This window comes from Pongo pygmaeus, chromosome 5, assembly GCF_028885625.2.
Source record: "Pongo pygmaeus isolate AG05252 chromosome 5, NHGRI_mPonPyg2-v2.0_pri, whole genome shotgun sequence".
In the NCBI taxonomy this organism is placed as follows: Eukaryota; Metazoa; Chordata; class Mammalia; order Primates; family Hominidae; genus Pongo; species Pongo pygmaeus.
In genome coordinates, this window is record NC_072378.2 from 30,543,765 (window position 1) to 30,554,026 (window position 10,262).

Here is a 10,262-nt window from a genome sequence, read left to right on the forward strand (position 1 = left end):
AGGAGAGCCCAGCAGGCTGGAGACACAGGAAAGAGTTGCAGTTCAAGTCCAAAGGTGGTGTGCTGGAAAATTCTGACCAGAACAAAAGAGAGAGGACAGCCTTTTGTTCTAATCAGGCCTTCAACTGATTGGATGAAGCCCACCCTCATTACATTTAAAGTTCACCAATTTAAATGTAAATCTCATCCAAAAACACCTTCATAGAAACATCCAGAATAATGTTTAACTAAATATCAGGACACCATGGCCCAGACAAGTTGACACATAAAATTAAACATTGTAATGAGATCTGCTGCTATCTACAAATTTATGTTTCTAGTGTCTTTGTATGGTACATGGATCATTCCTTTATTTCTCTCTCTCTCTATATATATATATACTTTTTATAATCATAAATATGTGTATGCATGCATATGTATGTATAAGAAAATATATATACATATAGACATAAAATTATGCATTTGTGCTAGGTACTTGTGATGGTTAATTTTATTTGTCAACTTGGCTAAGCCATGGTATTCAGATATTTGGTCAAACATTATGGATGGTTTTGTGAGGGTTTTTCCGATGATTCAGATTGGTGCATTTTGAATAAAGGAGACTGCCCTCCACAGTGTGGGTGGGCCTCATCCAATCATTCAAAGGCCTAAGACAAAAAGACTGAGGTCCCTGAGGAAGAGGGAATTCTGCCTCCACACCGCCTTTGGACCTGAGCTGCAACATCAACTCTCTGCTGCTGGCCTGCCTGCTCTGCAGATTTTTGATTTGCTGGCCCCAATGATAGCATGAAACAGTTCTTTCATCCGACTGGTTCTAACTCTCTGGAACACCCTGACTAATACAGTGCTGTTATAGGTACTGAGAATAGAGTGATCAACAGGGAAGAAAACGTGCTGTCTTGGGGCCTTGCTGGTGGGTGGATGGTAGACACTCAATTGTGTGAGGCTCATTGGCCATAGAGGAACTCATGCAGGAGAAACTCACCTTGCCTAGGTTGAAAGGAGGGGAATCGGGCACATATTCCCCTCTGAGGAATATGTCAGCAGAGACTGGATGTGGCAAGACTACAGGTGGCCGGTAGGTGGGATAGAGTATTCCAGACCACGGAACAAAAAGGGATAAAATTCTTGGGGTGGAAAGGACATGTTTGAGAAACAGAAATGAGACCAGGTGCTGGGACCAGGAGTCCTACACTCATCACACTCAGTTACTCATGGGGTGACTTCAGAAGCCCTAGAAGTTTTTGTTTCCCAATTTTTTTTTTTTGACAAGATCTTGCTCTGTTGCCCAGGCTAGAGTGCAGTGGCACGATCATAGCTCACAGCAGCCTCAATCTCTCGGGCTCAAGCAATCCACCCACCTCAGCCTCCTGAGTAGCTGGGATTACAGGTGAATGCACCATGTCCAGCCGATTTTTTTTGTTTGTTTGAGACAGAGTCTCGCCCTGTCACCCAGAGTGGAGTGCAGTGGCGTAATCTTGGCTCACTGCAACCTCCACTTCCCAAGTTCAAGCTATTCTCCTGCCTCAGCCTCCCTAGTAGCTGGGATTACAGATGCCCACCACCACGCCCAGCTAATTTTTGTATTTTGAGTAGAGACGGGGTTTCGCCATGTTGGCCAGGCTGGTCTCGAACTACTGACCTCCAGTGATACGCCCACCTCAGCCTCCCAAAGTGCTGGGATTACAGGCATGAGCCACCATGCCCAGCCCAATGCAATTTTAAAATTATTTTATGTATATCATAGGAGAGAGAACTAGGTAAATATATTAAGAGTATTAAGAGCCAAGGCTTTCGGTTGCCCTGATAAAAGATATACAAATACAAAATCAAAGAAGAGGGAAAAACCTATAATGTACAATTTGAATTGGAAATACCAATATGAATTCATGATTTTTTTTAAACCCTAAATGTGACTTAAAGCGATGACACCTCTGTAGCAATGAGCTCTCCCAGCACTAAAGAGTAGTTACTAAAGACCATTCCTCACTAAAACGAATCAATGTTCCTTAGAAAGATGGCTGATTAGGGCTGGGCGCGGTGGCTCACGCCTGTAATCCCAGCACTTTGGGAGGCCGAGGCGGGCGGATCACGAGGTCAGGAGATCGAGACCGTCCTGGCGAACACAGTGAAAACCTGTCTCTACTAAAAATACAAAAAAAGTAGCCAGGCACGGTGGTGGACACCTGTAGTCCCAGCTACTTGGGAGGCTGAGGCAGGAGAATGGCATGAACCCCGGGACAGAGCTTGCAGTGAGCTGAGATTGCACCACTGCACTCCAGCCTGGGTGACAGAGCAAGACTCCGTCTCAAAAAAAAAAAAGAAAGATGGCTGATTTTGGCCAAGTGCAGTGGCTCATGCCTGTAATCCCAGCAATTTGGGAGGCTAAAGGCAGGCAGATGCAGATCACTTGAGGCCAAGAGTTTGAGACCAGCCTGGCCAACATAATGAAACCCCATCTCTACTAAAAATACAAAAATTAGCCAGGCATAGTGGCAACGCCTATAATCCCAGTTACTCAGGAGGCTGAGGTGGGAGGATTGCTTGAACCCGGGAGGCAGAGGTTGCGGTGAGCCAAGATCATGCCACTACACTTCAGCCTGGGTGACAGAGTGAGACTCTGTCTCAAGAAAAAAAAAAAAAAAGGAAATAAAGAAAGGAAAAAGAAAGAAAAAGAAAAATGGCTGATTCCACATCTGGAGCTGAGAAAGTAAAAATTGTGCCTGGGACATCTGGTTGTGTCAAAAGCAAGCAAGTGCTCACAGAACTTTTGGGGTATGTCAGAAAGGATATAGGAGTTAGCTTAAAAGGGCTCCCACTGGGGCCCTCTCCCAATCCAGACCATTCTGGCCAATAAGGTGAAACCCCGTCTGCACTAAAAATACAAAAATTAGCTGGGCGTGGTGGCATGCACCTGTAGTCCCAGCTACTTGGGAGGCTGAGGCAGGAGAATCACTTGAACCCAGGAGGTGGAGGTTGCAGTGAGCCAAGATCGTGCCACTGCACTCCAGCCTGGTGACAGAGTGAGACTCCATCTCAAATAAAAAAAAAAAAAAAAAAGGCTCCCACTGGACACATAAGGTACAGTTCGAGCACAAAAAAATAATGACTGTAATCAATTGTGAAATATTAAATGGATACCTGGTATGGTGTAGTCCCAGCACTTTGGGAGGTCAAGGCAGGTGGATCGCTTGAGCTCAGGCAACATGGCAAAACCTCATCTCTACAAAAAATACAAAAAACATCTGGTTGTGGTGGCATGCACCTGTGGTCCCAGCTACTCAGGAGGCTGAGGTAGGAGGATCACTTGAGCCTGGCAGGTTGAGGCTGCAGTGAGTGGTAATTGCGCCACTGCACTCCAGCCTAGGCAACAGACCGTGATGCTGTCTCAAAAAATAAAAGAAATACTGAATGGATAAAAACCTTAAATCCATAGTTTAAAAAAAGAAAAAAAATAAATTTTCTACCTTTGGAGATTAATATCATACCAACACCTTATTCTGAAAACTGGTAAAGGGAAATAAGCATTTCCCTTGCCTTTTAGAAGGACCCTACTTTGGCCGGGCACTGTGGCTCATGTCTGTAATACCAGCACTTTGGGAGGCTGAGGCAGGCGGATCACTTGAGGTCAGGAGTTTGAGAAGGACCCTACTTTTTCCAGTTGGCGAGAGAAAGCTCCTTCCTAGGTAATTATGCCCTTATAAATGTAGAAGTGGGAGAATTAGAAAAGCACCTTTTGTAATTTCTGATGAAATAACCAATTCAAGCAAGAATCACTGTAGATGGCGATAAGAGAAAGTTTTTTAGCATATACACACAGTGTCAAAAAACCATGTAGATGACTTGCTAATTGCCAAGAGGGAAACATAACCTTTATAGAAAAGATCTGACCGTGTCCATCTTAACCAAGCAATCATACTTAGCATCACTGCTTGTGGGATGACTTCATATCCTATGCCTTCTGATGTGAGGCAATGTGACATATACAGCAAGTTTGAGGAATTAGTCCCAAGATTGGGTAACCTGAATCTAACCAAGAAATTGGGGGGAAAACCCCTCAAAACTCAGGGAGACAGATGAACACATTAAGTGACATCAAAGAAAGAGTAAGACAAATCTAGAATGTTGAACAGTCTAAAAGACAACTGCCCTAGTCTCCTCAAAGATCCAATTCCAAGAAGAAAAAAACTGGATGATTGTAGATTAAGAAGAAGGGGGTGAGAAAAGGACTTACAAAAATGCAATGTTGAAACTTGACTGGTTCCTGTTCTGGGCATTTTTTAAAAGCTATATATTAAGACATCATGCTATACACCATAAATCTATACAATTTTTATTTGGTAATTATACTTAAATAAAGCTAGGAAAAATTAAATGCTATAAAAGGCATTCAAATTGGAGAAGTTTAATGCTAGATGACATTAAAAATTATTAACTCATTAAACATGATGATTCTATTATGATTGTGTAAGAGATGTATATGAAGTATTTAGGGGTGAATGGTCATGATGTCTGCAACTTTCTTTTTTTTATTTGAGATGGAGTTTTGCTCTGTCACCCAGGCTAGAGTGCAGTGGCGCTATCTTGGCTCACTGCAACCTCCGCCTCCCAGGTTCGAGCAATTTTCCCACCTCAGCGTCCTGAGTAGCTGGGATCATAAGCATGCACCACCATGCCCGGCTAATTTTTTGTATTTTTAGTAGAGACAGGGTTTCACCATGTTAGCCAGGCTGGTCTCCAACTCCTGGCCTCAGGTGATCCGCCTACCTTGGCCTCCCAAAGTACTGGGATTACAGGTATGAGCCACCGTGCCCAGCCGATGTCTCCAACTTTCAAATGGTTCAGGGCCGGGTGCAGTGTAATCCCAGCACTTTGGGAGGCCGAAGCAGGCGGATCACCTGAAGTCAGGAGTTTGAGGCCACCTTGGCCAACGTGGTGTAATCTTGTCTCTACTAAAAATACAAAAATTCGCCAGGCATGGTGGTGCACACCTGTAGTCCCAGCTAATGGGGAGGCTGAGGCAAGAGAATCACTTGAACCCGGGAGGCAGAGGTTGCAGTGAACCAAGATTGCACCACTGCACTCCAACCTGGGTGACAGAGCAAAACTCCATCTCAAAAAGAAAAAAAAAAAGTTCAAATGGTTGAGAAAAGACAACCTTTGTATACTGTTGGTAGGAATGTAAATTAGTACAGCTATTATGGAAAACTGTATGGAGGTTCTTCAAAAAACTAAAAATAGAATTACCATATGGGGCTGGGCACAGTGGCTCACACCTCTAATCCCAGCATTTTGGGAGGCCGAGGCGAGCAGATCACCTGAGGTTGGGAGTTCGAGACCAGCCTGGCCAATATGGTGAAACCCCATCTCTACTAAAAATACAAAAATTAGTTTGGCGTGGTGGTGGGCGCCTGTAATCCCAGCTACTCGAGAGGCTGAGGCAGGAGAACCGCTTGAACCCGGGAGGCAGAGGTTGCAGTGAGCTGAGACCACGCCATTGCACTCCAGCCTGGGCAACAAGAGTGAAACTCTATCTCAAAAAAAAAAAAAAAAAAAAAAGAATTACCATATGATCCAGCAATCTTGCATCTGGGTATTTACTAAAGAGATTTGAAATCCGTAGGTCGAGGAGATACCTGCACTCTCATGTTCACTGCAGCACTATTAACCACAGTGAAGTTACATAGTCAAACCGAGTGTTCATCAGCAGATGAATGGAAAAAGAAAATATGGTATATAGGCCAGGCGCAGTGGCTCATGCCTGTAATCCCAGCGCTTTGGGAGGTCGAGGCAGGCAGATCACGAGGTCAGGATATCGAGAGCATCCTGGCTAACATGGTGAAACCCCGTCTCTACTAAAAATACAAAAAAAATTAGCCGGGCGTGGTGGCAGGCGCCTGTAGTCCCAGCTACTCGGGAGCCTGAGGCAGGAGAATCACTTGAACCTGGGAGGCAGAGCTTGCAGTGAGCCGAGATTGCACTAGTGCACTCCAACCTGGGTGACAGAGCGAGACTCCGTCTCAAAAAAAAAAAAAAGAGAAAGAAAGAAAGAAAATATGGTATATATACCGTAGAATGCTATTCAGCCTTTAAAAAGAAATTTGTCATTTGAGACAGCGTTAATGGAATTGGAGAACATTATGCTAAGTGAAGTAAGCCAGGCACAGAAAGACAAATACTGTATGTTCTCACTTATAAGTGGAATCTAAAACAATTGAACTCAAGGGAGGAGAGAGTAGAATAGTGGTTACCAGAGGCTGGGGGTCTGGGGGAAATGGGGATATGATGGTTAGAGGGTACAAAGCTTCATTGGACTGGAAAAATAAGCTTTTATTTTTCTTTGAGAGATATTGCACAGCAAAGTGAATATAGTAAATAATTCTTGTACATTTCAAAAGTGGTGAGGGTAAATATCTTTTTTACATTTTTAACATGTTCTCTCCTCTGAATGTAGAGAGTAAATTTCAAACATTCTCACCACAAAAGATGTAAGTATTTAAAAGTGATAGATGTTGGGCCGGGCGCAGTGGCTCACATCTGTACAGCACTTTGGGAGGCGGAGGTGGGTGGATCACCTGAGGTCAGGAGTTCGAGACCAGCCTGGCCAACATGGTGAAACTCCATATCTACTAAAAATACAAAAAATTAGCCAGGCGTGGTGGCGGACGCCTGCTATCCCAGCTACTCGGGAGGCTGAGGCAGAAGAATCACTTGAACCTGGGAGGCGGAAGTTGCAGTGAGCTGAGATTGCACCACTGCACTCCAGCCTGGGCGACAAGAGTGAAACTCCGTCTCAAAAAAAAAAAAAGTGATAGATGTTAATTAGCTTGATTTAATCATCCCACAGTGTATTCATGAATCATAACATCACTTTGTACCCCATAAATATGTACAACTATAATTTGCCAATTTACAATTAAAGGTTAAAATTTTTAAAAATAAAAGGTAATGACAACAAAAAAATGGATAAGTAGACAGAAAAATCGATGAATACAGAAGCTGGTAAAAACTAGTAAAGCAAATATGGCAAAATGTAGAATTTGTTGAATCTTTCAGTATTTGGGTGTTTATTGTTCTTTTTCTATGTTAGAAATTTTTCAAAATAAAAAGTTGCAAACGATTTCCATATTATTCTGATTTTTACATAGTAACAGAAAAATTCCAGGCTGCAGCTCATTAATATTTCTTCTTTGTTCTCCTTAGGAATCAAAAGATTCTCATTTATGATATGTCAAAAGGCACATAAAGAAACATATCCAAACTTTGTTGTCTCTTCATTCAAGTTTGGCTTTAATATTTTATTAAAAATTTTTGTATTTGTAAATATTAAAACACTGAAACTTGCTACTGACACAAGAACGACAATGCACTAACAATAAAATCAAAGTAGAAGATAAACTATTCAGAAGCAGTAGCAACTCCATGATTCCAAGGTAATTTAAACAGGCAATTTCAGAGTGCTTCAAGATAAAGGCGCAAAGCAGCCTCTCAGCCTGCAGTGATGCTACGACACCGGCAGATAGCGCTGCAAAGCTTCTCAAATGCAGCGGGAAGTCCATTTACCAACGGCTGTTGCGATCTCTTAATTAGCTTGAACTGAGTTTGTATTAGAATTTATAATTTTTACTGCTTATAGCAGTTACTTGTATATTACTGACACTGGAACAGACATGTTTTAACAACTGGTTGAGCCGTATCAGTGCGAACCAGCTGAATGTCAGCGCTGTTCCCTCCTATGACAGAAGCCACCGGCGCCTGCCTGAGGGCACTCCCCTCACTGGGACTCTCAGTACCACGCCCACCTGTCCCCAAGGTTTGTTTCATCACTAAGCCCCACCTTCCAGCATTTTCACCTTTCTCTTTCACTTGATCCTTCTTCCTAACATCGTGTTAACACATTCCAAACTAAAAAAATTCCTCAACTGCATATACTCTGCTCCCTCCATTTTTTTCTTTCATTGCAATCACTGCCAAACATTTTGAAAATTCTCTCCTCACCTCCACTGCCTTTACTCTTTTCCTCCAAATTATTCCTTTACCCTCTGACATCTGGGGCCTCTGATTCCACCTCTCCAAAGAAATGCTCCCACCAAGACCATGGAGGCCCCTCTCGTTGCTGGTGGATACTCTTCATTCTCCATGCCACCACCCATCAGCAGCGTTCCATGCCGCCCTTCCTTCCTTCCTTCCTCCCCTAGCTTCATCACACCATGTTACTAGGTTTTTCCTGTCTCACTGGCTCCTTTCCCTGCTCTCCTTTTTATATGTTTCCTGCTTTCTTCCTCAGCCTTCTCTGCTCCCCACACCTATATGTTGATGACGCCCAAATCTCTGTCTCCAGCCACGCCCTCTCTTTCCCCAAGCTCCATTTGCATAAACTGTCTCAGATGAGATCTAGGGCGCTCACGGTGGTATGGCTGTAGACAACTGTCTCAGGAAACAGACCCATGACCCACCCAGTTGCCAAGTCAGAAACAGGATGTATACTCTTGACTTGTCTCTCTCCCCTACACGGCAAAACAATCCCAAGACATGTCAATTTCTATCTCCTAAGCAACCCATAAAACGATTTCTCTTCTTTCCATCTTCCATTACCCTAATTCTGGTGTTCATTCTCTCTCCCTGGGATGGCTGTAAAAGCCTCTGATTTCTCCCCTTTCCAAACCAGTCTCCACACTGCAACTATAGTGATCTAAGGCACAATTCTCACCTTTTCAGTCTTAGGCTTAAAGTTCAACGTCCCTCTGGATACAGTCTAAATCTTTAACACGGCTGAAAAGGCCCAGCAAGAGCTGGACTAAGCCCACCTCTCCAGCTTCACCTTTCCTCATTTCTCCTTTGCACCCTCTGCCTCTGAACAAGTTACAGTCTTCCAAAGTTGTCATGTTTCTTGACCTTTGCTGTCTCCTCTGCCCAGAATGCGATTTCCCTGTCTGGCTAACTCCTGTCCAGCATTTGGCCTCAGCATGGACATCTGTTCCTCTAGGAGGCTTCCCCTGATTCACCAAGACCAGCATAACTGCCCCTACTGGCTGTTCCTATAGCAATTCTTTACCATGGACTACTGATTTTTTGTGTGTTTTGTTTTGGCAGTCTGACATAACTTAATATACTAATGCAGCTTCTAGCCCTGTCCCCTACTCCTTCCTGATCAGTATCCCCATGTCCCTCCTATATGGAGCCACCACTGCCCCACAGGATCCTGTACCACCCTTCTCCCAGAACTTATCACACTTTTTTTTGTAATTGTGTTTCCATTCTCCAATAAATTGTGAGCTCCACAAAGAACCATTTCTATCTCGCTTACCACTTGGAAGTGACTGGCAGATAGTAATTGCTCTACAAATGTTCTGAGTGAATGAATCCTTGGAATAATTATAGTACTAACCACCTTATTTAGTTAAGACAGTTCAATAGATACATGTAAAATAATGCTTTTATAGTTTACATACCACTATAGAGCTATTGTATTATATTATTATTATTCTATTCCTACCCTCTATTGCTTGAGAGTAGGATATTGCCTTATTCAATTTTGGTTATTGTCCCAGAACTCAGGGACATACGTCTGGCATATATTGTTTTTAACCAATTTTTGTTGACTGTATCAATGATTATAAGAAGTGAACAAAGGGCCAGATAATTGAACTATCCTGGACCACACACCACTACCCTGTTCCAGAACCAGGACTAGAATCCCATCTGGAAAAAGGGAAGCTTGAAAGTTGACATCTAAATGAAATTCCGGCATGGATGAGAGAAGCCCTGATTTCTCTCCATCAAGAGACTAGCCAGCTATGGAAGCCACCAGAGCCCCAGACCTCCATGGTTAAGTATTCACATAGTAGACATGACCCAAACAAGAGGGTGCGTATTTCAGCGTGGAGGGGAAACTGGGCCCTTGGTTTCCTGTGTCTTTGTAGTCAGTTCTAACCTCAGCCTCAGGCACTGGTTGGGGCCCTATTCATCCTCATCTGCAGGTCCCTCAGTTCTTTTCCTGTTGCTATTATCCTATAGAGTCAGCAAGTCATGGAAGAGGTTTTACAGTCTAACCCTGTGGGGGTGTCAGGAGTTGCCTTCTGCCAGGTCTTCAGCATAAAAATCCCCCCTCCTCAGCTCCCAGTCAACTCTTCATCCCCACCCCTAGACTCTCCCAAATGCCCTTGATGAAACCCTTGAGGTGGAAAAAGATAAAGACAAGCAAAGATAAACAGCACAAGAAGCAGAGGTACAAACAGAATTCTGATTTTTCTCCTTTCTCTC